This window comes from Homalodisca vitripennis, chromosome X (assembly GCF_021130785.1).
Source record: "Homalodisca vitripennis isolate AUS2020 chromosome X, UT_GWSS_2.1, whole genome shotgun sequence".
Classification (NCBI taxonomy): domain Eukaryota; kingdom Metazoa; phylum Arthropoda; class Insecta; order Hemiptera; family Cicadellidae; genus Homalodisca; species Homalodisca vitripennis.
In genome coordinates, this window is record NC_060215.1 from 64,834,100 (window position 1) to 64,857,617 (window position 23,518).

The 23,518-nt window shown below is 33.5% G+C and overlaps 1 protein-coding gene across 7 annotated transcripts in view; it reads left to right on the forward strand.

The window, feature by feature from the left end:
• LOC124369091 (RIMS-binding protein 2) overlaps positions 1-23,518 on the forward strand; it is a 351,075-nt gene that overhangs the window by 52,814 nt on the left and 274,743 nt on the right. For all 7 annotated transcript variants that reach the window (XM_046826818.1, XM_046826820.1, XM_046826819.1 and 4 more), the window contains exons 3-5: positions 4,229-4,292; positions 7,907-7,996; positions 21,528-21,581. The gene's annotated coding sequence lies outside the window, so the exon portion shown is untranslated. The remainder of the gene's footprint in view (positions 1-4,228; positions 4,293-7,906; positions 7,997-21,527; positions 21,582-23,518) is intronic.

Below are 23,518 nucleotides of genomic sequence, written 5' to 3' on the forward strand. Positions count from 1 at the left end.
TCAATGCCAGTTTCCTTTCTCTCCTGAAGGGATAGAGTGAAACAATTTAAAATTGTTATCTACTAGGGAATTTTATCAAACATTTATATTATTAATATTGTTTTTGCTATCAACGACAATTTAAATGTTCCAAATGCTACGGGATCAAATTATAAGCTTATGAAATTCAAATGCTATCCATTTTTACCAAAAAGGGGGATGTTTAATCGTAATGTTACGATATCAATACTGATTTACAAACTATACTGAACAAAATGTAATTTACTACCTAAAAGAAATCAGGTTTTAGAATTATGTTATATATAAGAGTTCTTACATCTAATTTGACTTAATTCAAAATTCTTATATACGTTAATAAAATAACCTATGTTTATAAGAGAGAGAAAACAAACGATTATCTACAAAACTCAAACTGTAATGGACAGTAAACAAATAGTTGAGATAAAAGTAAACTGTTTGTAGGAAAAAATTAAACTGTCACTGGGACGTAGTAAACTGGTTTAAAATAATAACCTTGAATTATGAACCTTTTCAATTTTCTGATCTAAGAAATTAATTAATTTCTTCTATATCTACATGAGCAGATAAAATTATATAGCTATATAAATTATATAAAACTAGGTAGCTATATAATTAATTATTGCTTGTCGAGAAAAAGACAACAAATTTAACAAACCTATAATAGCACATAGTAGAAACCGGGCAACATTTCCCTAGGATTTTACGGGAGAGCCAGTGGTCCAAGGCGTTAGAGATGTAATAGCTAAAGTTCTGATTCTGCCAGTGACTATAAGAATATTTTTACAGTACTGTCGACCTTATATTATTGCATACTGTACTATTGTACCAACTCTTTCATCTATTCTGTTTTATGATATCTTTATACGTATTCCGTGTCTACCCTTTTCTTAAAACATGTAAATTTGTTTGGCTTCAAAAATTATTTCATTAAAAAAAATAATATAAATATGCTTAGTTCCCAAACTAACAATAAATGTTTGTAAAATACGTAAAAGATTGAATTTCCATTGATTTTATTATTTTGGATTTTGACAAACACCGTAATCCGATTTCAACATATAACAATTTGTTAGTTGCCGTTCGTTGACAAAATCCTACTTCCTCAGCGTTCAAAATTGAAAGCACAAATTTGTGGCGTGATCATGTCTCCTCGTCTCCTTATAGAAGACAGAAATTTACTTGAGCTCAACCCTTGATAAGTAACGTGATAAGTCGCCGCTGACTACCGGAAAGGAGACCCTGGACAAAAAAGGTATAGTCCTGTAGTGAGAGCAACACTCTCTATTTATTTAAAAGTCTTAAAATCCAAACAATTTCAAGAGAAAAAGAGTGCTGAATTGTGTACAATTATGTGACTAAGTTTATAACAAATCTGCTTAACTTAAGTCAAACAAGAAAAAAAGAGAATATACAATTCTCACAACAAAGAAATCCATATTATTCCTGCAAGTACAAAGGTAAGTATTAAAAAAGTAATATAAAGATATGTAGAGCAGAATGTTAATGGCAAGTATAATTATAATTAGGTACGCGTATAGTAACATTAGTAATATTTAGATATTTTGTAGGTAAGTATGTTAATTATTTGAAATTAAAAGTATATGTATATAAGTGTGTATATTAATATCTAAACAAAGGAAAGTATACGATTTAAATTATTTGTCAAACTACTTAGATATACAGGTGGGACGTCCCGGCCGCAATAATCCCGACTAATGAAGACCAGTATAATTATTGTGTATCCCTGTGCCTGGGGTTTTTTGGCATTGCGCTTGTTGTTGCGGAGCCCTCTTACTGTTACTTTGCCGGTTGATGTATCCGATGGCTTCCGAACGTCGTCAATGTCCTCGGCACATACCTCGGTGGAAATACAGCCGTTTAAAATGGAATTGCTTATGAATTTAATAAACATGTATTAATATCTCCATATATCTAAAAGTCATTGTTAAAAATTATGAGTTCAACGGAATTATAAAAAAATCACTCTCGATTTCAGAAAGCTTTGGAATATAAAAAAAATAGTTATATAAAATATAAACTAAGTCGATTAAATGAGGAAATTGTATTGTATTGTATTAGTAACGCAACTACTAGTAAATAATAGTACTACTAACATAAGCAGTGGTTCATGAAAGGATAACATGATTTCGGACATTTGCCCTCGTTATTTGTTACAAAAGGTTTAAACACAGCGTTTCGGGGGTTGGAATCTATTCTCTTCGCCTAATGGGGGTTGGGATGTATTAATGCATGCAAAAATAAAGGAATGAAATAAGAAAAGAAAGGAAAGAAAAGAGTTTAAACATACCCGAAAGCTGCTGGGAGTCCAGTATCCTATTTCTATATTTGATTGTACGTGAAACATTTGGTACGCATGACATGTACGAAATTGTGTAAATAAAGTACGCAATGTTTAAGCAATGAGTAAATTATAATATTTAAGAAATAACTTTTTAAGATTAAAAATGAATGTGCAGATAAATTAAGAGAGACTTTAAAACAACCAACAAAACATATTAAATTGCACTGAGAATTTGGATATTTTCACGACTAACTGCTAAAATATGATACATACATACAAAAACTACAAATAAATACATACATTATGCCACATACACATATCAAATCAAAGGAGAATTTACAAAATATTATTAGCATTAATTCCAAATAGTTAAATCCGTATAGTCACTTCCTATATGAAATGAGGGCCTTATAAATGTAAGCTACGCAATGGGGGAGAGATTGTTTGCTGTAGGAAAAGTGGGTACGATAGGAAGAGTGGATCTATAGTCTAAGGAAAGGTTTGTTTCTACATGTTTATATGTTAAATTCAAAAACTAGCAGTAGTGTAAAATATATGATATGATATTTTATAAAACAATCAAATCCAGGTGTTTATTTGATGTATTATACATACAATGTATAACAAATTATGTAGAATAAATTACGTATTATACATTTATTGGCTCCTACCTAGTGTATAAATTTGTTATTGAATTTAATAATGAATCTGAACTAAGCTATCTATTAAGGCCTCCATTATGAAAGACTTATACCTACATACAAAGATTAATACAGTACTTTATTGACAGAAATGGTTTACTGAATGTTTACTTCTATGAAACAATGGACTGAAATTCAGATGTCATCTCATGATAGAAAATGTCCCTTATGCTAAAGAAGGATGTACATGTTTTATTACAAAAACTAAAAATAAAGTGCCCTACATGGATATAAGAATAAGGTCAGGAAAAACAAAAGGAGAACTTTGGAGAAACTTGTAAATCTATTATGGATCTACCTGCTGTTAGACTCTAAAAACTTCAAACCAATCATTCCAACCCTATGGGCGACCATCATTAAGTTAAGTAAAGTTAGGCCAAAGTAGGAAAGATACTCTATGGGGAAAGATTCGGTGTCGTCAGTTCTCTTTGACTTGACGTAGAGGTTTTATTGAAAGCCTTGTCTCCAGATTTGAGCTTTGAGATTGAGAACCAAAGGACAATATACATGTATTCTCCACATACCTGTGGTGATACATCGGCGTGGATGTTCAGCTGATCGAGTAGGGGCAAAATAAGATTGTATTGTTAAAAATTCAGTTGTATTTTTACCAGATAACAAAGGAAAAAAACTCGGCAGCTCATCATAATGGCGTGCTTATAATTCGCCTTCTACGCACTTTTCACAGTATTGGTCTTGTTAAGGTAAAGTTAGGATAGTTTGGATCGCTCTATGTCTACCCAAGATAATATTACACACTTTTTCTACACTTCTGGCGTCCACTCCCAGGCTTTGTGCCGCCCTTGGTTTGGTGTTTGACAGGCGGAAAATCTAATATGGGTCACCGGTCGTCAACGGCCGTTGCGGCACTTTCCCCATTTGGAACGGCTAGAAGCAAATAATTTGTACTCGATATGCCATTTACTAGTGGTAGCTAAAGTATTTTACAGCTGTTTTGATTTGTACAAATGTCTCTATAAAAATTTCTTGGGTCGATAGGAAAAACTTCCCAGGGGACTTGTTGCCATTGTGATAAGCAGATTGCCTATTTTGAGTAATAAGTATGCTGTGAAAGTGGACAAGTTACATGTTATATACAAGATATATGTTACTGAGACTGTGTCTGTTTCAGACGTACAATTTTGAGGTCGGTATTTATTTGATTGAATTTTCAGTACAATTAAAGTTTCACTGTTTGTTTCAGACCTGTACCCTGAGTGTTGGAAGTGAGGGACATTCGGAAGGTATCGCCCACCGACTCCGAACTGGTAAGTCATATAGCATTTCTTTAAATATTTGATTGCCCTTGTATGTTAATTTCAATGAAGTTGTTCTTAAATACAAACATTGCCTAAGTGAGCTGTTGGGGTGATATAAGTGGAAACCACTAGCAATGACTTTAGGTGGAGATATGAGTATATATTTTATAATAGGCTCTCTAAAAACCTAAATAACATGTATTTGAGGATTTGAGGTTCGTTTGTAGGATTCAATACATTTTAACAGTAATACCTATCATTCACCTAAATATAACACTGTTTAAAATCAATTGTTCCTATTATATCTGGAAGTCATAATAGCTGTTACAATAGCGTAAATATGAGAGAAAAGGCAGATTGGAACCCGATCTACCGAGTCCCGAATGTCCTTCTCCGCATTTTAACCAGGTACGACATTCTAATATGAGATAGTTTATCTGCTCAGCGGATATCTAATTTTAACGTTTGCATAAATGCGTGTAACAGGTTACATATTTCTGGTGAAGAACACCCTCCTGGTCTGCTACCGTCAGGGAGGTAATCAGTGTACTCAATAGAGCAACATACCATCAAGGTCTCTGTCCCGGGTTGGCCTAAAATCGCCTCTACCAGTGGTTGCCAACTTCGGTGTGATTGGCGCGAGATGGCGTTGTTCCAAACGCAGACACAGTGGCATAAAGACAAGAAAATTGTTCATCGGCATTGTGTCGAGGGCCGTGGTTATTGGCATTGAGATTAAGACCCAAGTGAGACAGCGCTTTTTATTGATAATATCTCTTGTATACAAAGTCAAAATAAGGGTCTTCGCACAATAAAGCATATCGAATGAAGCAAGCGGCGACAGCTCACGGATTAACCTCCAATCCGGCCAAGTGCAGTGTTTTGTCCCTTGTCCTGACCAACAATGTAGGATTAAGCAAATCAAGGAAGTTAGAGCTTCCACATTCACCTAAAGCACGGGTCACACTAGGCTGATTGTAAGCCACTGGCTATCAGCGGCTGGCAGTAGCGCCAGCAAGCAGCGGCTGGCAACCCGGTCACATTTCGCTTTTAACTCGCCTGGTTCTAGTTCTAGTCAGCATGTCGTCTGTGGGTCCACACGAGTAATTAAGCGATTATTAAGGATGTGTGTGAAGGAGCTTTGTGAGAAAATGCTCAACCGCAAGAAGAGACGTTGGTTGAGTAGACCTTGGATTATGAGAAGAGAAGAATTAGGAGCATCTGCAAGACTTCTCCAAAAGTTACAAGAAGAGGACCCAGAAACATACAGAAATGTTTTACGAATGTCAGCTCCTAAATTCCAAGAATTTCTGGAATTAGTTGAACCGTTGATTAAAAAACAAAATACCAAGTTCAGACAGGCGCTTCCGTATAAGATCAAGTTGGAAATTACATTACGGTATCTCGCAACTGTAGATAGTTTTAGGTCTCTAGTGTTGTTGTTTAGAGTGCTGCACAATTCGATCTCTGCCACTGACAGCTCCATGCCAGAATACTTCCGCTGTTGGAAACCACACAAGCTTTGGCTTGTATACCTCGTTTGCACCAGCACCACTTTTTATAGATTTTTTTATCTTACTCAGTTCTTTTCTGTAGGTGTCGCGTAAACTCTTAATCTTCTCTTTCAAGAGTTCAACTGTCGCAGGCATCCCAGCATTCATTACGTTTTCCAACAGTTTATTGTAGGCTGTCTCTTTGACATTCCTATTAAGGTAATACTGTGATGAAACGTCCCATAAGCACGGATAATTTTGAAATAAATTAAAAAATTCAATGACCTGCTTCCCCGACCACTTCAACTCAGCCATTTTTACACTATAAATTAACAGTTACCTACGAAACAGCAGTAGCCAAACGAACCCAATGAACAAAACAAAGGATGGAAACACAAAACCACGTGTAGTTTACTCGCCGCTGACACGCTACTGGGGTGGTCAGATTGCGCTGTAAGCTGGCGCCAGCTTGTGCGAATGAATCACGTGACCTGCTAGTTGCCGCTACCTGCGACCAAAAGTTGAACATGTCCAACTTCGCCAGCCGCTGACAAATACTCGCCGGCTGGTAGCACCTGCTGCGGGTTCTGTGGTCACATCAAGCTGGTAGTAGCGGCTTCCTTTAATTCGCGGCTGCAATCAGCCTAGTGTGACCCGTGCTTAAGGAGAAGGTGTGTACGAGTATATCTTAGATTTCTGTTTTCAAGGATTGAAGCTACCTGGGTATAGATTTCAAGGTCGCCCGTAAAAGTCAGAATCTTAAGATTTCAAACTTAGGAAGCCTCATTTGATACACGAAGAGCGCTCGAAGATTCAGAGTTAATTTTCGTTTTTCTTCTTTTTACACAAAGGCTTTGCTAAATAATAGTTGGAAATGTTAACATTAAAGTATCTTGTGTTGTAAAATTAAAAGTAAAAGTGTACTGTGTGATAACAGCGATAACGTTTTAAATATGCCCTAGTACGTCTACTGTTGCGACTACCAAATGAGGAAGCGGGAAATCTTACACCTAATTTTTTGTATAGATTATTTTGTGGCTGTTGTACGTAAATTGTAATCTACACGTGAAATCTCATTTTGAAATGAAGAAAAATTAAGAGGGTTTGTGAAGGTAGATTTTTCGGACAATAGCTGGTCGTTAATAGCAGACCTATTGTGACCTGTATTCTTTAGTTCAGTTTTAATATTGGCGATGTTTTGATTTTGCTAAGATCATTGTTTAAGATAGTGTGCAAGAAGTTGGCTCACAAACATTTTTTGTGATTCTAAACTTGTGTGTGTCACAACACTCTGGTATGATTTGTTTATTTTAAGCTAGATTTTCGTTATAGATCTCAATAAGAATGTTTCAGTTTTTCCCAATATCTGTTCTTGGTTGACAGTTTTTAAACCCATAAACGTATCCTCAGATTATGTTAAATGCGTTAAAAGGAGATTTGAGTGTAAAGTTGAGTGTAACGTCGTACAATGATCACCAGAGCTGTTAGTGTTAAGTAAGTAAGTGTTGTGTTAAGTGTAGTGTGAGTAAGTTAATTTGTCCTTATGCCAGGTATAGAGACCATTGAATTTTAACGGGTTAGTATTACAGATAACAGTGCCTGTCCTATTTTCTATGTTACTTATTTATCCTGTTCCCCTTATCTTTTTGTTTGTGCTACTGCCTATAAAATGTGAGAAGCAAAAGAAGAAGGTAAAACTTGAGAACAGTCATAAAGTTTGTAAATAACCTGAACTCCTTTGTTCATAGCAACATTATCACACAGCAGAATAGAATATTTAAACATCGGCAAACATTTGCAGCCGAGAAAGTTTTCACGAATGTCTGTTTCAATAAACAAAGTCTTTCTCGTTGGAAGATCAATGAAATCAATTATTGTTGCATACTAGAAGTGTAATTTTAATTTATATCAAACTTGGTGAACTTCGTCAGAACTATTTCTCAATAGTCTCGTATTTACATAAAAGTCTACTGTACACATTCCATGTTCTACTTATTTAACATATTTATGATTTTATTTGTAATTCCTTTAAAATCAACTCTGCACATAATTATGGTTAGTAAATAGTAAAACAGTGACAATATTATGTGAAAAATAGATATACTCTAATAGTGAGCATTTGTTTTGCAGGAGGATCAACTGGTTCGAGTATTAGAAAAGAATACAGAACTGACTATCCAAAATAAGGATCTTCAAAAGCAAGTTCAACGACTTCAAAATGTATGTACTTAAGGTGCCCTATAACTTAAGTGAATAATATAATTGATGAATAAATAGTATAATATAAAGTGTCAATACAAATTTGTCCACATTAAAAATGTAGAATGCGATGCATGTCCGTAAGGACATTTTTGGCCACAATAATCTGTTGCATTTATTTAGATACATAATAAAATAAGGACATTATCAAGTATTAATGCATTAAAAATGGACAGTGGCATTTTATACAATTAATTATATTTCACCAGTATCATATAACGTTATATATATATATATATATATATATATATACATATATGTATATGTATGTGTGTATGTATCATATGTAATAACAATTTTGCTGTCAGGGATATTGTTGGAATCCTCTAAGCACACTCGTGCCTTAGTGAACACCTCTGATATTGCATGAAAGAGTACAAAATTCGTTATATTCGGGTTAGTAATCTCAGAGCTTTCTATAAGTTTTAATTCTCTTTAGTTAAATCCGACGATCAGAGTAACTGATGCGTGATACAAAATTACTTTCCGATACATCATGCGATTTCAACATATGTTTTAATGTTAAAGAGCGGTGAGTACAGCCAAAACGTCTGAGCTCCTTAAGATGGGTTTTGGTTGCAATACGTTTTGGAACTTTTAAATTATGGTCTCAGCTCTTTAAGATGCAATTTTTAAAGAAAGAACAAATAGAAAAAATAGTTTGATCATCCATAATGAGTGGTAGCCATTTTAAGTAGAATTCAGGGGCATGTTAAAATAAGGTTAAAAGAAAAACTGTGAAGATAAACAAAATAACTTGTTACAGTATGAAATAAATTTACAGTTTTGTTTAGTGGTTGTTTTGACAAACGGAAGTATCGTGAACGAAAGAAGATTTTCCGGACATTTGTCATCGTTTAGTGTTAATAGTAATCAGTAACACACCAGTCTTGTATCATTAAGCAAAAGTGACATATTTTTATGCATGCAATTTTAATTTTAATCGCTCTCTATGGTAATGGGCTACTTTCCGATACAACTGACATTTGTGAAAGTTGTCCTTTCTCTCGTAGGAAGGATAGCTGACGTATTAGTCAGCTATTCCAAACTTTACTTTCTCTATGTAAAGAATTCTTTCTCAGTGTAAAAATCTCTTTCCCTCTAGATAAGCAATTGAACTATTGGTTTGACAGTCCTGCCTATGTTCAAACAGCTGATTGATAACACCAGAATTATAAAATAGTGCTCTGTTTGCTACGAAATAATTGTATAAAGCTGTTTACATGAAAACACTCCTTTAGCCACACGAAATTAAACCCACCTGCTCCACTTTATAGCAAGTGTTTTAGGTAGGCATGCAACTGTAGACTGGTAGTGTTCACAACTGTCTGCAAAAATTGTTTAAAGATGTGGCCTCCGTTAAAAATGCAGGGATCTAGACGCCTTATCATTGTGCGGCGAACCCTTTTAAAATACCGTGTGTCTGTTTTCTGGATTGTAACGTTGTAATTTTAAATCCTGGCTCTTAACTCATTTACAGTGTCTACAGGGTTGACATACACAAGTTATCCAAGTCATATCAATGACGAATCAGTATAATTGTATAAGTATTTCAGTAGACAATATATATATTTATGGAAATTAAAACTCATTAGTCTTGTAAATTTGGTTTAGTTGGAAAAAACCCATTATACTCAAGACATTTTCACTTCTAATAGTTATAAAGTATCAAAACCGAAAAGGCCAGATCCGTAGTTGATGATCTCGTGGTAGCAGTCAAAAACTGTTTTAACATGAAAAGGATGAAACTACTTCCGGTATAAATACATTTAAAATTGTTGAATTACTAACATGGAACTGCAAAGTAAATCCTCGATTCCTTTTTTGAGGTGGTTCCATAGTTATGGAACCACCTTTTTCAATATCGCATCTTCAAATTCAGTTTTTACTATAAGGGTTAACCTGTTTTCTTGCGTAGTAGTCCCATCCATATTATTTCCTCAACTGTCACGTATTATTACCACATATTGAAATTAATTTCATACATGTCATAAAGAGTGTTTCCGTATGTCAGTTTAACTTTGAGATAAACTTATTAGTCATGGACTAAAACATTACCCATTTATGTTCTATTTTGTGTTCTTGCGATTTTTACCATAAGTTTGCCTATCTATACACTCGTAATTCAATTAGTATAAATTTTCCAATATACAAAGGTGAGTCGCTCTGATAATAAAAGAATATGCTCCCAGGAATCGATTTTGGGATCCAGTTATTCGTAGTCTCAATTATTGGCACTTCTAAAAACGAAAATACAACAGCATCTCCAAACATTAATAACATGATTTGTCTATAAACAATTCTGCAGTTCTTACAACCATGAAACGACATCATTTGCTGACACCGCACCTTTGTGGTGGAATTACTCTGCACAATGTAGGCTGGTTTCAAGTGTTTCAAGATTACGTTCCGCCTAACAGTTCAGGTGGAGTAGTTGAAATTAGTTTTGTAATGTTGGCAAGAAGCTCACAGTTTTTGGAAGGACGCTCAAACCTGAAGGAAGTAAGCAATGAATGGAAGGGGTTGATAGTGGAATAAGGAGAAGGTAATCGGCCCCTCCACCCCTGCATTTCCTCTCGCTCCAAAGTTCGTCGATCGAGTAGGTACAAAGCTAGATAAAGGCTGAATTAATTTTAAAATATATTTTTCCCTAGACTCTTATAATTGTATCCCTCATTTCTTTGGGATTGAAGGTTTTACAGCAAAATATGGAGTATTAACATAAAGAACCGATCCGGCTGGGAGGATGGATTGACCCCATTCCTTCCATTTGATACTGAACACAAAACGACACTCTAACTTATATGCTTGCTTAGTTTCAAGGTTATAAAACAAATAAATTGTATATTTATTTTAACAAAGACATTCTGTGTTATTTTAAACTGGCGAGTATCCGTCAAGATCGTCAAAATCAAATATAAAAAATTAATACTATACATTTAAATATAAAAATCAACTTTAAGGTATGCTTGTTACATTGTTCATTACATCACATACGTAGTGTAATTGATCTAAAATTTATATTTATTGATCTATAAGAACAATAACCATGTTGTACTGTAATTTCTATTTTTTACTTCTGCTAATGTTTTTATTTGCATTAGCTCTCCTCAAAGTTACATGAAGAATTTCATGGACACATGCTCGTCTTACTCATTGTAGGACGGTAAATTCGTACCATTTAAGTTTTTGCGCTCGAAATGTTTTTAACTAGAGGATATTGAATATTATTGATTTTATAAACGCAATATTTGTATCATTTTCTGTAGTAATAAGTCACCTATATAAGTCAAATAAGTCACCTATAAGAATGCGGACCATGCTTAAATTTTTTCTACGCAAACCTTCAGAAAACACAGACACACGCACGCGCGCGCACACACACACACACACACACACACACACACACACACACACACACACACACACACACACACACACACACACACACACATGTATGTATATATATATAGGTATAAAAGAAAACAAAACACGTTTCTTCAACTCAAAATGCTTAATATTTCGTTACTTTTCAGTAACATTATCAAAAGCTTGTAGGCTATAACAAACATAACAAAATATAAACAAATATAAGAATGAAGGTTATAAAAACATTGCAAACAACAAAAGCATAAGGTATCGAAACAAGTAAATTAAACTTGTAACCTTTCCTAAACACTGAGATAGATAAAATGTTTGAATAATAAATTTAAATTTACTTTGTCTCAAATTTAATCCAACTGGTGATTTTGATTGAAGAGCCATTATGTATGCTTGTTCATATCTTCTTAATAATAATTTTGTGTATTCTTTATTGTCATAATTTTTAAACTTCTTCATGCCAATTAGAGAGAAACAATTTTCAAAGGTTTGGTTGTGTTGGACAGCGTGTGCAGATACGGGTCTAAGTAAATTTTGATGTCGAACATCGGCACGATGATTTTTCATCCTCAGTCCAAGTGACGTAGATGTTTCTCCAATGTAGTCTTTAGGGCAATATTGACAGGATAATTTATAGACTACATTTTCACTGTTACATGTGATGTCTTCTGCAATAGAATATTTTTTTCTGCGTAACGCAGCTTTTGAAACAGTTTGTAGATTGCATCATACTGCATATTCCACAGCGTGGTTTATTGCATGGATGGCATTTGTGTTTGAAATTTTGACTGTTGTCTTTATCTTTAATATATTTTGGATGAACTAATAGACTTTTCAAATTTGGTGGTCTTTTGAAAATAATTCTAGGGGGATTTATTAAAAAGATTCTTTGTTTCTGGAGATTGTTCCTATATTTTGTAGGAGGTCTTTATAATCCCATTTGCTCTATGTAATGCAGGATGGTACTGAGTTACAAATTTGGCATATTTTTCCACAACACTTAAAACATGATTTGTGTTTTTAGGCTTAGCTATTTCACTGTTAATCAATTTTGCAGGATATCCTCTGTTAATTAATGAATTTGATAATGTTATTACATAATTTTGGAAGTTATTGTCATCTGTACATAGATTCTTAGCTCTTAGAGCAGGACCCTTGGGTATAGATTTCTTTACATACTGTGGATGGCAGCTATCATAATGTAAATGTTGTATACTATTTGTGTCCTTGACATGAGTTTTAGTTTTAAAACGACCGCTATTTAATAAAACGTCTACATTAAGAAAGGTCACAGAATTTGGTAATATTTTCTAGGTGAAATTTAGTGATGAAAAATCATTTAATTCTTCTAGGAATTGTTTTAAATTTTCCATTCCATTATTCCAACACAAGAAATATATCATCAATATAACGAAACCAAGCCAAGGGTTGAAAGTGTTGGGTTGATAAAACGTTTTTCTCGAGTAACCCCATAAAAAGATTGGCGTATGAAGGAGCCATTTTTGTCCCCATCGCTGTGCCCTTTATTTGAAGAAATTTTTTGTATAGAAACTTAGAATTGTTCATAGTCAAGATCATAGTAATTAAATGAGTGATAAAATTAGAGGTGGGTAAAGTGTTTTTCGGTCTTTCATCTAAAAATGTCCCAATTGCTTCGACGCCCTCATCATGTGGAATATTGGTGTAGAGTGATTCTACGTCAACTGTAGCTAATATTACTTCACCAGATAATGGTTGAGGAATTTCCGATAGTCTTTCTAAGAAATGATTAGTAATAAACTTAAAATATATATCAACAGACGTAACTGTTTTCAGGCAAGTTTCTCTCAGAGTTTTTCAAATGGTTTGATCAATAATCTTTCTACAGTACACTCATTTATAAATTAAAGTTCAATTTTAGTTTAGGAGTAATTTACTTAAAATTGCACTGAAAATGTCAAGTCCACATCCAATTGAGGATGAGGAATATCAATATTAAATTAAAAACTTAATTTGTGTCATTGAGCTATTTATTTTATGCCATTATTATTAGCATGGCAAAAATAATTCTCAACTTAGTTTTGCGAACTGAGAGAGGAAAAGCTGCAAATACTTATTGAGAATGTTTTTGAAGGATAAAATAGATACCAAATATACTTCTAGAGAATGGCAGTTCGTTATAAGTCAAGTTCGGAAACAAGGGATGAACGATGTGCCTTGTACTTGTTACGATCACGTATTGTAGCGATACTTGTGCAACTGCAAAGTATCGGTTTTATTTTTCAGAAGAAATGTAATAATGAATTATAGGTTAAAATGTTCTTCCCACTGCTTTCAGCGAAAAACACAATGAGTGTTCGTTATAACTTGTTTATAATGAGGCACTCAGTTTAGTTTTGCAAGGTGGTCATAAATAGCTTGTCCAATATCAGCTTTTAGTATAACGTTTCAAAGCTTTCAAACAAACTTTTAGCAATCTTATATAATATAAAACAAACTGTCATTAAATGTACTATTAAAGTGGCACTATTAGTCTTTTTAAATTTAATCTGTTTGCCATATAAGATTTACACTTCAACTTTTACAAATAAATGTTGCCAGGTATGGAGCTCAACTACGTTCATGACTAAATCATTTACAGATTGATTTATCGCTTTTGGTTTAGAATTTTATTGCTAGAAAAGATTTAGCTCACTAGATGGGTGTGGAAAATTTAAACGTATTTAAACCTTGGAAGTCTCAAGCAAAGGCTAAAGTTATGGAGGACATGATTTTTATTCGACGTTTCACACTGAAAGTTCAAAATTACAATTTTTAATTTTTTAAGTAATTACATTACAATTTAATTACTATACATGCATCGCTTTCTTCAGTGCACGTGAGGGTAGACATTGCACTTGGAATCTTGGTTCGAGATTCTTTATAGTTTATGTATATTCGAATTAATTATTTCTCGAAAAGAAAAAGACAATAGGAATGTGACACTAGGATGTCTGGTGCTGAATGTAGTAGCCACGTCTCAGCTTGTACGGATACGGATTTGCCAACAATTTGCCAACGTGGTGGCACTCATAAGTCATGATGCTTTTGTGTCACGATGGTTGGGGCTTTTTCTGATTCTGGCTACAGCCGAATACATCGTGGCACAAGAACGTATTCTTGAATACATTAATTGCTACACAAATTAGTAACAAGCGAGTAATAAGTAAGTACTTCATACTTATATTCTGTAAAATAGGCGTAAAAGTATAGTTTTAACTTAGCTTTTAAAAGTGGTTTGCATACTTTTAACAAGGCCAAAAGCAATGAGAGAACCAGGCATAGATTGTAACTAAGTACTTTGCCTTGGATATACAATGTTGAATCCAATAAACCGATACGAAGGACGTAACGATGTATTTACAGAACTGCTGTAACGCTTTCCCGGATTAGTGAAATTGATGTAGGATCTTACCATTAAGAGTTATCGCACATAGGACAGACAGAAAAACGTGTCGGGTCCTAAATATCTTCTGATATCTGACGGCGAGTGTATTACACACATGTGGAAAATAGAACACCAAGTAGTGCTCATGTGTTGAGTCGATTGCTTGCTGCAAAGGGACCAAATAATAACGTGTTAACCATCTATTGAAGCTGGCTTGCTCTTTTTCAGAAGTACAATTTGAGCGTAATAGCATAATCGTCTCTTGGTTCTCTTATACTAGGCGCGAGATCTGGTCATCCCACAAGGCGTAGTTAGATCTACGAGTCTGGTGATTCTGGTGAGTCTAAATTCTCGGCTGCTTGTGTAATCACGACAAAGGTTCTTCGTGAAAGCCATTCCAGTAGGAGAATAAAATAATAAAAAAATAAACAGATCAGCATTAGCTGTTCGGGGCAGGAATCCATGAAAATCTCACACTTGTAGGAATCAGGTGAAATAAACGGGGTGAATTAAAGTACTCACCCGTATCTCTCAAGTTTGTGCTGGTGGTAATATGAATTTATACGTTTTTGATGGAGAGGAAAGTAGTGAGCCCAATGGGTTGAGATTCGTCCGTAAATCAGGTAGGCGCGATCTCGTCTGATTATTTTACAAAGTTAAAACACCTTGGCTAGAAAATTTACTTTTACAACCTATTTGCCTATCTATATACGTTTGGTTTTAGAAAACCCAAGCAATTAAGAACTTTTTGGTCAGTTAAAAGAAGTATAAATTAATAAGTATAAATAAAGTATAATTATTTTTGTTTTAATATAGTTGGTATACCAAATCACAATAAGACCGTTTGCTTTTTGGATTTATTGAATTTCCTGGAGAAATTACAATTCACATTCACAAAATGTGTATTAGCTTTGTGAGATGCTGCTCACAATATCAACCAAAGACCCTGGATCCGTTCTGTTTTGACAATGGTCCGAATTACCATGAAACTTTTGACTGAATTTTATTTGTAGTTTCAGATAAAGTAATAAATATTTATGCGTATTTTAATGAACATTCGTTTAGCCTTGCAGACATCTCAGGTCTAAGTCGGTAGCTTGGATGATTGTTTGCTAAGTGGTGGTCACAAGATCTTCGTGAAGATTTCAGACTTTGATTTTTACATACATACAGGGTTCATACCTGTTAACCAGAGTCAATATGTAATTAATAAGGCTTTAACATTACATTAACATTACATGACTTTCAGCAATCAGTTTGTTTATGCCCGACACGGTTTATTCCTCATCCACAAATGAAAATTATATCGAACTTTCCTATACTTAGGATATTAAAAAAGTCAATAACTCGGTTGAGGGAATTACACGGTACAGAGAACATCCAGGCATCAGATCATAACGTGAAGGAGGAGAGCAAAACGCATCGATCGAAGCTTCTTACAGACCTCGTCCACATGACGTTCCACATGAGATGACATCAACACGAGACCTAAATATCTGAACGATAAAACCTACTCTACCGTACCACCATCAAGATGGATTCTATTTCATAATTGGTTATTGTGGTTTGTATGTATTTCAACCTAAATTACATCAGTGTTATGATTAAATGTTGAAAGAGTTTATGTTAAGTCGCCTTTTACTTTTAACCCTTGTGTTGGTTTTTACAATTGCTCAACGTTCTGATTTATAAACAAATGAGGTTTATAAAAATGTGATTTATAAACACATGCTTGCTATATTGTCTGCAAGCATGAATGTATTATGTTATGTGTTGGGAAAAATCATAATTTTAAATAATTTCTTAAGAGTGGATTCTTGAATCATACCATAATTATATTTTGTGAAGTTATTATTAAAAGGTGAATACAAAGTGCTACTGTATGTACTGACATGAAGGAATAACACTCTACTGGTTCTGATACAGATTTCTAAAAGAATTCTAATACAGGTGCAATACAGCCACGCAACATGTTTTCCCCCAATTTTAAGAGAAAATTCGCGTAGTTTATTTGGGATCATAAAATGTGAATTATAACGTGAATTATCTCATATAATATACGAGATAAGTTGTTATAATGCATTAGGATATGCGGACGTTGCCATTACTTTAATTTTACTTTGAATTGCTAACCTTTGAATAGATAACTCTCGTTGAAATTTAGAAAACGTTGTTAGAGATTTTTAAAAAGCTTTTAAAATGCCTTTGGAAAAGGGTAAAAGTAAAAAATTGGATCTACATTTTAAGACGAATGTGAATTTCCTGTTCTGGTCATTTTGAGGGTTTGAGAAGAGTACTGATTTGAAAAACACATATATGTGTGTCAATACTACGTTAGAGCGTAGAAACGTGCTTTACCTAAATTTCAGTTAAATCTTAAAGGCATACAGGATTTTAAGAAGCACTACGCTCAGCAGAAAAGTTTGCTAATACTAGCAAAATGCACTGCGCTTCGAAAGTCTCACCATAGCCTGCACAGCCACTTATTATGTAAGATAATCATAATATTCTACTGTGTTTTGGTAAAAAAAGGTGTGGAATAGTGTTAATATAAATAAATGACAATACAGAATGTTGGCATCCGTTGTGACATATAAAAACGAATACATTTGTATTTTTAATCTGCTTTGTGAAAAAATTGATCTGAATCTGTAAATACATACCAATATCTATTTTATATTATTTTTATTGAGTAGGAGTATTTAGATTTGATTTTATAAATGTCACTATATATTTCAATTATCTTACTTTGTAGAAGTTTATTGGATAAAATTAATGGTTTCAAAAGACATAACTTCTTATCTAACATAAACTTTCTAAACGCGAACAAACCTTCTGTGAGACAGGATGAAGTGCACAAGCAGAACTTTATTATTTGTGAAGTAAGGAAGGAATAAGAAAGGACAAATAGCTGAAAACCCACGAAAATATATGTCAACATTGAGCGATATTTCGGTTATTACCGTGACAAGGCGCTTCGGTAGGTGCTTTCTGTATGAAGCGTATTTATACAATCCAACATTAACTGTAAAGATAATATGATCATATCTATACATTTGGATCAATAATTTTATTATTATCAATATAGTTAATGTAGTGTGCTGCAAATTATGTGAACTGAGGAATAAGAATACAATCTAGGATAAGAAGTAGTAGATATTTGTGTAAAGGCCCCTACAACCCACATCAGGATCTTATAACAGCAGATTAATGCTTAGAAGGGCTTCACATTGAAGGTCGGTGGATGAGAATATATATGAATATGTTATTTTTATCACGTATATTTTATGCGTTTAACTTCCATATTACGTGGTTAAGGTGATACATTTTTTAACGTACAGTTTTACCCTAATTTCGTTCCCTTCCCGAATGGGCGTCAAAAAGTACGTGTCAAGTGTAGCTCATCGTCTAGGTATAGCTGATCACACATCGATCCACTGCCGCTGCTCTTGCCTCTTGCCCTCTCGTTCGCCTTTGTACTCTTTACAATAACAATACAGCCATTTAGCGTTTATTACTTTCTCAAGTGTTAAATTATATCGCTAGTAAGTGCAGGATCAGTTAGTAGGATTTATGAATATTTTATTACAGAATTACTAAAACTTTAAAAAGATTATTGGCCAATTATTCGTGTTTTAAAAGTTCTGAATTTGTATGTACTTTTGAGAAAATATAATCTCACCCCAAAAATCAAACATGGAAATAACAATTTTTACTACTTAAAGTTTTCCAACTAGACATATTTTACGGTGCCATGTACAAGCTAATGAATAAATTTATCTTTAGGTATTACGTGTATTTAATAGACGTAACAAATAATGTATTTAACTGACAACTCAATCTTAATAATTCGAAAAAATTAAACGATTAAACAAAACCACAAGATTAAATAAATATGAGTAGATTTTTTATCGCTGCAAAAAGATTCTATAAGACTATGAATAAAATCTAGAATAGTAAAGATAAAATTAAGATCTTCTTAAACAAACAACCTTTCAGAACTCACATTTTATACATTCTCCAAATACTCCATAATATTATGAGACGTCTTGAGTGAGCGTAAATATAATTAGTTACAGTTCGACTGAGAGACCAGCAAGCTACAAACTTTCTTTACGCCTGACCATCAACTTCTTCATTTTATTTTAACAACCTATAGTTTCTACAAACTTTAAGGTACTTCCATGCTAACCCATGGCTAACTCTTTGACAATCCCTTTTTCATTAGATTTTTAGAAAAATATTTTCTGATCACATCCCCACGCTACTCATCTTGAAGTTTTCAGAAATATTTAGTGGGATGTACTGATTTAGAAGTTTATTACTGCGGAGATAGTCTTTGTTTTATTAGTTTTTTTATCACTGTTATCCAGCCTACAAAAACAACTACTTGAAGGAGGATACAGTAAGATATCAAAGAAGGAAAAATATCCTTATTCGTTTCGTATTCAACTTGATAAAGAAAGTATGATCACGTACCTTCTTGACGAATTACTCCGCTACTAAACGCTTCCAGTGGAAATAGTAAACATAATTTTCATACATTTCACGGTTCCTTTTGATCTCAAATAAGGGATCTTCACGCTTCACGCTTTAGGCTCATATACCGGGAGTAGATCTCTCAGGGCAGCATCCGTTCAATCAAATAGATTCAGTTACCCATCCTGAAATGTCTTACTTTGGTACAACATTTATAGCAGCTCTTGGACATATAAAAACAGATCTAAAGACTGATCAAAAATAGGGAAAAAGCCTGTTAAACAATATCAGTATTGAATGTGTTCGGTTTTTATTTCTACGAGGTCTATGCTAGTTTTTACTTGTCTTCTCAACTTAATATTATGCAGTTTTTATTTTCGAATGAGTTTTATTGTTGTTTTTGTTATAAGCTTATTTTAATGTTTATTCCTTGTTAGTTAATGTGCGTGAGTTATTATGAGAAACATTTAAACCGATTAACAACTCTCGAAATAATCTGTTTTCAATCTGGCTTCGCTTTATATACAGTTTGTTTTTCATAAGGACTCATAGTGAAACATTTCATCATGAATTTTGAGATGATGTTATACTACACTTCCTGGGGAATTTGTTTTATAAAACTTTTACTTTCTGGGTAGTAAATCGTTGATTGAGTCCAGTTAAAAAACTATATAACTCATTAAAAGACGTGAGTAGCTCAAAAATACTCATATAAAATTTTAACCCCTAACACTAATATAAAAAATACCTAAACGCATTTCTTTTTGTGCTAAATATCCGTCCCTTAAAAAATCGTATATGATAAACTACGGTAATAAGTTGACTGTTAGGTAAAAAAGTTAGGGTATCACAGTTACTATCTATATTTTTATGAATTAATGCTAGTTCGTTGCACTAATTTGATAAACATTTTATTTTTAATCATAAACTTTTAAACTGAACATGTTCTTGCATATTAAATTTAAAATGCTTTGATACGATATGGTAATAAGAGTTTTCAGATGGTCTATATGCAGGTACCAGGAAAATAGGGATTTCTGACTTCGAGCTAATCGAAAGACCTACTACAAGATATGCTATGGCAAATATTGTGAATATTAATTATTGGGAATAAACTGTGATAAATTCGGGAGACAGTCAATCTTTGGAAGTTTTTAGAAACCTCAGGAAATATTAAGTTTTATGTCAGCTCACTATAAGACGCTCTTCGCTACTATGGTGTTTTGATGAACCGAGGAAATGTTGTCTCGTGCCCATCCTGGATATTTAATCTGTGGATAATTTAATACATAGTAACAATATCCGTCCTCACACTTGGTTCCTCTCCAGTCCTTCTTCTATGACTTGGTGTACTCTGTAGGGCTGCTTTATCATCTTGGTTGAGTGAGAGATACCCTAGTAAGCCTCGGGAATTCAGCGGGAGCTATAATTGGCTGGGCAATTTCAGACAATATGACTAGTGACTTGGGAGGCATCATGCTACCGAAAGCTATTACTCTGGTAAGGCAGAACTTAGAACAACCAGGCTGGATTGGAGTGCGTGACGGTACTAAAAAAGAACTACTGTATTGCTTGTGGGGAATTTAGGAATTCAAACACGGTTATGGATTAAACAGCCAATAGTAATTGGTTCCATCTGACCTCCGCAATCTCACCTTAAATATCATACAATTCTATATGCCTGTAAGTTTAGCAGTTGATGATTGTGGATACCTGTTGTGGATCAATTTCTTCTTATTCGGTTTCTAAAGAAGTACAATATTGGGAACGTGGTTTTCAGGCTATGCTTGGGGCTTGCTAATCCTCCACAATCCAATATTTGGGTTTGACAGATCTGTACTTTGCCCCCGTAGTAAGATGTTAAATGTGTGGTATTCATTTGCTATTACATTACATCAGCCGTACAAATTTTCTGTCCGGAAACTTCTGAACTGTTTTAATTTAAGTGCTTGACCACAGTGTGTAGGAAGTTGCGTTGTGTTAAAGTTTAATTGATATTTAATTTAAAATAATATAGTTATTTTAAATATATCATTTACATAAGTTTAGAAATTTTCTCACTGTTAATATGAGCCAGGATAAAGTGACTATAGATAGTGCCTAAATTTTAGTAGTTAGGATGTATTTTAGTAATACTATATTATTATTAGATTTAAATAGTTTTTTTTTTTTGAGTCAATAATAAATATATAATTTGTAGCCAAAATAACGTGTTTATGTTTGTAGGTGAAGGGAGCTGACAACCTCCGTCAGGGGGACAAGCTGGAGGGCATCCTCAAGGTATACTATTCAAACTAGTTATCTTACTACATAGCAGTTCATTAAGTGTAATATGATCATGATTTGATACTTGCAGAAGTAACAGACTTGTTTATCGTGTAAATAAAGTGCTACATTAGCAACTTTTCCATTACACCCGCAACAGGTTTGTATGACTCAAAGACAAGAACTACTTTTAAAAGGTAAACTAGTTAAGTATAATTGTATACAAAATAGAGAACTCATGTGACATCTATTACAATAAATTTCAATGTAACTATCTATTAGCGCCAACTTTGCAGGTCCGTAAGGAAAACGGACATTGACAACAATTGTTTTATTTAGTGTTTTATTCCTTCAAATTCAGACCGATAACGCGTAAACTATTAATGTTGTTTCTGTAATAGTTCACTTCTATATAAACGTTGTATCATTGTTTTTATTATTTTATTGTATTTATAAGTACATTATAATTGTAAAATATTCAGAAATGAATACTTCCAATCCACTAATGAGTTTAATATAAAATTTCTCGTATTTTCCGTTTTAAAAACTAAAAAAATACTATGATTTAGGAATAATATATTTTTATTGGTGGTGTTCACCTAGCCGGCTGGCCTTCTCGTTGAATTAGAATACTTACTATACTTATTTAGCTCGCTTATAACCTATTTTATTTTTTGTATAACGTGTTAATAAAAAAAGCCACAAAAATCAATATAAACTTAAATTTGGCGCTATCCATTTCTTGCATATTCCTTGCCATGACTTGTTTTATTTACGATTAGGAGTTGTTATTACAGATGGAAAGCGATTCTGTTTTTTTTTCTAAGGAAGACTTCAAAACTAAACTTTATAAACCGAGTATTTAAAATAAAGAAATCAAATGTTACAAACACACCAATAAAGTTAGTTTAGGCTTATGTTTTTAAATATTTTCTGAGAAATACCCCAGACCTCTTCTTCACAATATTCTCCCATTTTCATAATTTAATTAGACGTATGGCGTAAGTAGGCTACAAACAATCCACAAGTAGTTCTTTATTTTTAAGTATTGCACATTCTTGTAGATTCGTAAAGTAATTATTATAAATTGTATAGACAAATTGGTCTTACCTCAAATTTAAGCTTCATCAATACAAATATAAAACGTCAATAATTATTTCACTTTTATACGGGTGCTGTGGAAAAGTGTGAGACAGGAGGCATAAATGAGAGGGTAAAATCACATGTATATTATTAATTTAAATAAATATTTGACTTTTCCACAAAACAAATCAATCTATAGCCTAGAATTGAGACAATGTTAATATGTATTGCTTAAAAATGACTTTAAAAAGATGAACTCAGTTATGAGACTTTCAAAACGATATAATTTAAACAAGCGAAAAATTAGTAAAAGATTTAATACAACGGGTAAGAGTACAGGATCGTGTTATGTTCCATAATTAGCAGGCACGAATTGAGAGAGTGAATTAAAGAAGTGGAAGGAATGTGCGGGACTCCTCACTATAAAGAGCTCTTCAATGGTAGGGTGGGGTGAAGACACTTCCGAAACCTGGTGAGCAAGATATACACTACTTCTCGACAATAATTAATAACAAGCATAACATTAATTCATAATTATTACAAGCGTAGCTTGTTTGATCTAGAAGTCAAATGTTTGTGTTCATTGATATACAAATTTGAAGTAATCAAAGATCAGGGGATAGTAAACAGTATCAATCAGTGTTTTTAAAGTTGATATCGAAATAACTAATACTTTGTTAATATATTTATATTTTCTACAAGGTAGAAGAACGCCACACCAAGTGTAGCGTAGAAGGCTTCGCTGAGGTTCAATGCAAAATTTCAAGTCTACTGCTCATTTTATTAACGCTCAGCCAAATCCTTGTAGAGTGACATGCACCATCATTGAACTCAGTGTTCCTCATATGGATGAAGCTTCACATATGAAC